Raw genomic sequence first — 6698 nt, 5'->3', positions numbered from 1 at the left:
GCAGTACTATGATGCTGGAAATCTCTCTTCATGAGGATGTACTTCCCAGCTTTGAACCTGGGATCCCCTGTGATGCTACATGCTTGCAAATATGTCTCGTGACAGAAAGGGGCTCATTGCTACAGCAGAATCTTATGGCTGTGATGCACCCGGGGAAGAAGCAGGGACATGCAGGCACAGTCTCTGCTCTAACTCAGGCCAGAAGCCAAGCAGATGAGCAGGGGAGCTAGAAGCAATCAGCAGTGCAGGAATGAGAACTAGTCCTACTTCTCTCTGTGAACAATTGAAAAATGTGGATTTGAAACCAATTTGCTGCAGAGCAAAGTGATTAAAGGTGTATTTAGATTGCAGTTAGAAGTGCAGGCGCAGCACAGGCAAACACAGCAAGTGCTGATAGTAGAGTAGCTGTAGCAGCATGGACTTCAGCTGCTGACATAAACCTGCAAGTTATTTTCTTTTTCCCTAATATTCATCACCCACCCAGTCATCCAAACAAAAGAAAAAGGCCGGAAAAGACTGACAATTGCAGCATATTTGCAAATTCTCTTCTTATCACCCATCTTCGCTTCTGTAAACAATTTCTGCACGTTATTAACATTTAAAATACTGTACACATGGAAAAATCATAACTAAAATGTACTATTCAGGGACCCAGTCCCAGAGACACATAAATATCAATAAGCCTTTTGAAGTTTTAGGATCAGCTGGATAAGAAATTATTGGAGTGGATACGAGCTTTATCCTGGAAGGAAATCAGCTAGCAGTAGGCCAACGAGGGAGACTTTGTGAAGTTTTTTACTTTGAGGGGGTTCTGGAAAGCAGTGTATTTACTTAGGATTATTTGAGGGGCTTGGCAAATTGAACATTCAAGGTCTTAGTCATCTTTATGTGGGAATGGTGCATGCTCTGTGTAGCAGTCTTGCAATGAAAAGGCTGCCTGTCTGTCTGCAGAGCAATGGGGCTGCAAAGTGATCCAAGATGGAGGCACTTCTTGTTCTGGTCCAGATGTGTATTTTACTTATCTCTCTCTATTCTTTCATTTTTTGTAAACCTGCAAGAAGTCATCCAGTCTGGAAGTATGTATTTTCCTCTTTGCATTTGGAAAGTATTACCTTAGAGAACCCTATTTTCAGCACTGAATTACATAAACTGTTGTGTGATTGATAAAAGTTCAGGAGATTACTGATAGAGTTCAGAGATACCTGTGGGCACATTGTCTAAATAGATGGATGAAATGGCAGTATCTTTAGTTGATCTTTCTAGGTGGAGATTTAGTGAATTGAGTGATGACTTGTACCTGTGGAGCAGCAGGCAGTGCTGGCAGCAGGTCTGCCAGCCCCCCAGAATTGCTCTTAAAAGACATCCTGTTAATATTTTTTATTCCTTAAATTGGAATGCCTTGGCTATGTAATTAGTAATATGGAGAGGGCATGTATTTATTTATCCGACACATCCTGCTTTATACATCTCCTGCCCCTGCTGAAATACACCTTTCCAGAATGCAAAAAAGGGAAGGGGTCTCTGCCTCTCTTCACTGCATGTTTGTCCTTCTTTCCTACCTTTTTCTTTTTTTTAGTTGGTAAAAGAGAAGTACTGGCTTCTCTGATGCCTCTGACACAGGGTAATTTATCACAGTTGTGTAAGGATTAGCTGAATGGGTGGGTTTGGGTGTTATAAATGGGATGTGAAAGTCTGGATTCCTGGCTGTAAGCTTGGCAGGGTTAACTCATTTGGCCCTTTGTTCTTGTTAGACAAATAAAATGAGTTTGCTCTGAGTGGGTGGTAGAAGGGTGTATTTTGGATGAAATCTCAAACATGAGGTTCTGTGTGGATGTTTAAATACTCCTTGGCATGCTGTGTGAGAGGAGGGTTGGGCGAGGGGAGGAGCAGAAGTCTGTGGCTGCAGGAAGCAGTCTAGCCTGGCTGCTGGAAAGATCTTTAGAGACAGCCCACCAGGCAAATATTTGACTGCTGAGACACCCAGGACAGTGTTATGTCCTTGTACAGTGAAAACAGAGTGGATTCCTTCTGTGGACTCCATCCTGCCTTTCTGTAAGTGAGCAGAGAAGTTAGGAAGACAATGCCTGAAATTTTCCATGCTCTGCAGCTCACCAGCAAGGCTGGCTGGGACTGTGATTAAACATCCTGCTGGTGGAGAAGTGGTAGCTGAGACCTATCCTTGACTCTGGAGGGGTTATTCAGCTTCCTGCTCACCGTACTTTCCTGCTAGCACGCAGCAACAAGGGCTGGGGAACCTGTGTACTCCTCCTTCCTGGACCAGACCCAAGGGAGGTGGCTGTGTGTACTGGCCTCAGGGCCTCTAAACCATCCTGCACAGCTGAGACATGAAGAAAGTCTCCAGGAACCTCTGCTTGACCACCATGGCTCAACCCTCCTCATTGCTCTAGGCAATGGGAACAAGATTAGGGTAGTGGAACAACAGTTTGGGAATAAGGACCACAGCTTAGTCTGGTCAGCTTGTAACATAGTTTCTGTATAGCAAAAATGATTTTTTAAATGGGAACAAAGAGAAATGAGATAACAATAATGTGCAAAACTTCCTGCAACATAAGAAGAAGGAGAGGGGGAAACACATCCACAAAAGGAAGAAAATCCATGGAGAACTGAAGAAGATAGACTATAAAAGCAATGCAATCAATATCTAATAATAAAGAACAAAGAGAAACAGAGTAATGATTAACTTTTTAGCAGTATGTAATTGAAGGCTGATCCTTAAAGTGAAAGGAAGGCTGCACAGAACTCAATTTTATAACCTTCATATGTGGGAACTGGAGCCAGAGCTTAACCAGTAATTTCTGATCTGTTTTTTTTTCTGGCAAATCTTTAAAAAAGCACCCTCTGAAATCATATTAAATATTTTGTAAAGGCTATGATGCTTTTACAGCCATTGTAAAGCTTCCTCTTGCTCCCCGTTCCCAGGTGGTGCTTTGTTTAAAGGAACAGGTGACCTCTGCAATCCTGCCAAGGTCACATAAGCCTCCCCAGCCTGCTCGTGAGGAACAGGCACCACAGCAGAGGTTGGGCAGGTTGCTCCTCTGGGCTTAGAGGATAGGAGTTTTTTTTCCATACTCTCTCATCTGAAGGAAGGGGCTCAAGCTGGCTTGTCTTACTCAGAGTTGGTGGTTGAGTCAAACTCAACAGAATGATCTGTGTGAGTCACTGCATTGCCAAGTGAGTTATAGTCACAAGTCATTTAACCCAATTACTAACAAAAGAGCAAGAAGTGCTTCCATTGCTCTTCAGCCTGCTACATTTTATTATAGAGCATGGATAGGAAGAAAAGATACACAGGTACAAGAGCAGCTTAATGATCATAGCAACTAAGGGAGGGTCTGGTCTTCCAAACTGGTTGCCAGACACAGAGCTTCTCTGCTTTGTACTGTCAAGGCTTCCTCTCACAATGGCAGCAAGCACGTGAAGAGCCAGGCGTTTCCCCTGGCTTTTCTAAAAACTGCCTCTGTATCTATTGAATCTTTGGAATGATAAAAAAAAATCAATGCTAAGCCAACTTCCACAGCATTTCCCAGCAACACCAAATTAAAGGAAGGCACGGTGCCGTAACTTCCCATAGCTATGTATACTGTGTTACAAATAGAAAGCCTACTCATTAATCATAACCGACCAAATGATAAAATATCTGAATCTCCCACACATTTTTTTAACACGTAGGTTACCTTTTTTGGCTAGTCCCTCTAAAAGCCAGGCTTTTAAAGCAAGGCTGTAGTGCAAGATGAATTATGATCACTCCTCATTGTACTAGCAATTACTTTACCAATTCCTCTCCAAATGTGTAATATACTAATATGTGAAGATTATATTCAACAGCGACACAGATTGAATGTTGCGAGGGGAGTAATTACTTTTGAATACAATTTTGCAGACATTACGAAGTCTCTGTTAAATGAATTTATTAATGTTATCAGAGCTGATGTAAGCACTTCTGTTACCAGCTTTGTCTAACTACATGCAAACTGCTTAGTCACACCACTTGTACTGACAAATATTTAAAATCTCTAAAATTGTACAAGATAAGTTTGGTCTTTAAGAGATATCAGTATAGTAATAAACTTTTTCAATAAAAGGCAAAACTTAAAGCTACCTATTTTTTTATTGTCTTAATAATTACTGTTCTGTGTGGAAGACAGCAGCATAAAGGGAATCATGTCTTAATAGAAAATGTCTGGGTAGAAGAGACATAATTATAATTCTCTTGACTGGAAATCTAATTTGAATAAGGGACTTGGGTTTGGCTAGATTTCTTAGAAAAGATGGTATGTTACATTGTTTCTTTCTCTGAAATTAAAAGCTGAGAGGCTGTTGCTCTGTGGGAATAGAAGCACTTGCACAAGAGAGCCATGGAAAAGTAATCAGTTAAGGTAAGCAATCTTTTTGAGTGTGTGTGTGTGTGTATGTGTGTATAGTCACAGTCATATAAAATGCTGGTATTTACACTTAAATTATTATTCTGTAGAAATAATGAAAAATACATTATAAGAAAAGAGAAGGAAATGTTCAGCTATAGCAGGTTGTCATCATCCCAGGTTTAACAAACTAGGTGGGCTCTGGCATGGCTAGTGTGCTGCCTAAAACAGGGCTTGAAATTCATGAATGGGTTGCTCAGGTGAGGCTCTCAGGAAGCTCCCAAGCTCCCAGTATGTGCATGGGAGGTAACCACTCCTCAGCTGATAGCTCCAGGCAAGGCAATTAAAATAATGAGCTGTTTGTCAAACCAGAGTGTTGGGCCCTTCGAGTAGCCCCTTCCAGCTTGATATTCCTGGCTCACAGTTTGCCTGCAATGCCCTGCTTAACAGGGAAGGAGGCTTATGGGGAGGCTGTCCTTCCTTTGCCCTCTGTGAAGGATGGAGGCAGTTACAGTCCCGTGTACTTCTCTGTCTTGGTCTCCTGAGGGCAAATTGTGGCTCACATCAGTGGGCAAGGCTGCAAACCAAAGGAGAGGTTGCAACTGGTAAGCTTTTTTTATGCTCCTCTGCAAAGATGAATATTTATTGTAACTACCAGCTACAGCACCTTGACCAAAGCTGTGCTAATTCATGCTTTTACTTCTGGAGGCGCGTGGATCAGCTGTTCTCTGTGTTGGCCAAATGTTCTTATGTATCTCTGCTGTTTTATAAGAAAACAAGTCTGTCCTGTGAAGATATTACCTGAGCACTCTATAGATTTCTGCCAAGACCATATTTTCAACATTAAATTTTGTTTTAAATTACTTGCTAGAGAATCCTTACTTGTTGTGCTTCCTCTTTTTAAACAAAATATATTGAAAATAATCAGGACTGAATTTTCTGAGGCTCCTGATATTTTTAAGGGCACTGCTTTTTTAAGAAACATAGAAGAAAGGAAATATTCAGCCCAGCAACTACTTAGGTGGTAGCTTTTTGTGTTGGAGTCCAAAAGACTTTAAGTCAGATTTCATGAGTCATCTGTAATTTGTTGCATGTTGAGATATATCTTGCTTTTGGGCTTTGGGTAGAAATGTGAGCTTTCTAGTATAAATAAGCATGCAGGGATTGGCTTTATAACTCACAGGTCTTAGACTGTCACTGGCTTTGGATTATGTCCAAGTGTGACATTCTGCTAGGAAATTGGTACTTTTGACAGCGAATGGTACACCAGCACTGTAATACTAACAGGCTTCTAAATGCCTACAGTGGTGTATTTGTTACCAAAACTAAGAGGATATTCTGTCAAATATCTACAAAACCAGCCTTTGCTCCTCACTGCACTGCATGCAGTGACGTTGCTTGGCTTATCTTGCTCTTGCCTTTATTCCGCTTCCTCTTTCACTTGCCTTTATAGCACTGGTGCACTATTTTATCCACTACGTCTTCATTCCAGTAAGGAGAGGCCAGAGCTGCTGCATGTCTTAGGTTAACAAGGCTCTGTAGGTCCTTGGGGAAGTATATTCCCTAAAGTGGGCTGGTCTAGGAGAAGAGCCCCATCTTGCTGCAGCCTTCTCCAAGGGATGAAGTTCTACCAAGCTTCAGATCAGTTGGAAAGTGACAATTAGGAGAGGGAAAGAAGAAATTCCCTACCTACATGGACCACTTGTGGAAAGTTCACTGATTCTGTCTGAAAGAGTCAATAGCATTGAGACAGCCAGTGGTATCGTGATACTGTGTTTTGTCATTGTAGCTGGGAAAGAATCAGATGTTGCTGCCTGTCATTACTTCTTGGTCCCTGGCAGGCAACACTTAGCACATGACAGGAAAAAGACCAGTGATTCCAGCATGGAAAATCTCCAGGACCAATCTTTCCCATACAAGAAATAGAAATCCTAGTTTGAATGCCTGAGATTACAGCTCCAGAAAAATATCTCTAGGCATTACAGAAGTCAAGAGACTGACAGAAAACATTATTCTGCCTGAGATCTGCTATTTCCCATGTGCTGATGAACGGCGTCTCTTTCCTCATCAAACACTGGGACATTTTGAAGCATAACTGTTGACGCTGTTTGTGGCAAATAAAGTGATGCTGAAGTAACAGACTTGTGCATGTGTTCAGCACTGGAATTTTTTTTGGCTACTGCAGCTGCTATGGTTACCAGTCACATGGTTGGCCACCTTCTGTAGTGGAAGTACAGAGTGATTATACTCTGCATTGTGTGAAGGAGTCAGATAGACCTTGGGGGTGTGTGGTGGGTGTGACTTTCCTTCCCACTT

Source organism: Apus apus, chromosome 5, assembly GCF_020740795.1.
Source record: "Apus apus isolate bApuApu2 chromosome 5, bApuApu2.pri.cur, whole genome shotgun sequence".
NCBI lineage: Eukaryota > Metazoa > Chordata > Aves > Apodiformes > Apodidae > Apus > Apus apus.
The sequence above is the reverse complement of the archived record's forward strand: the minus strand, read 5'-3'. Positions refer to the sequence as shown.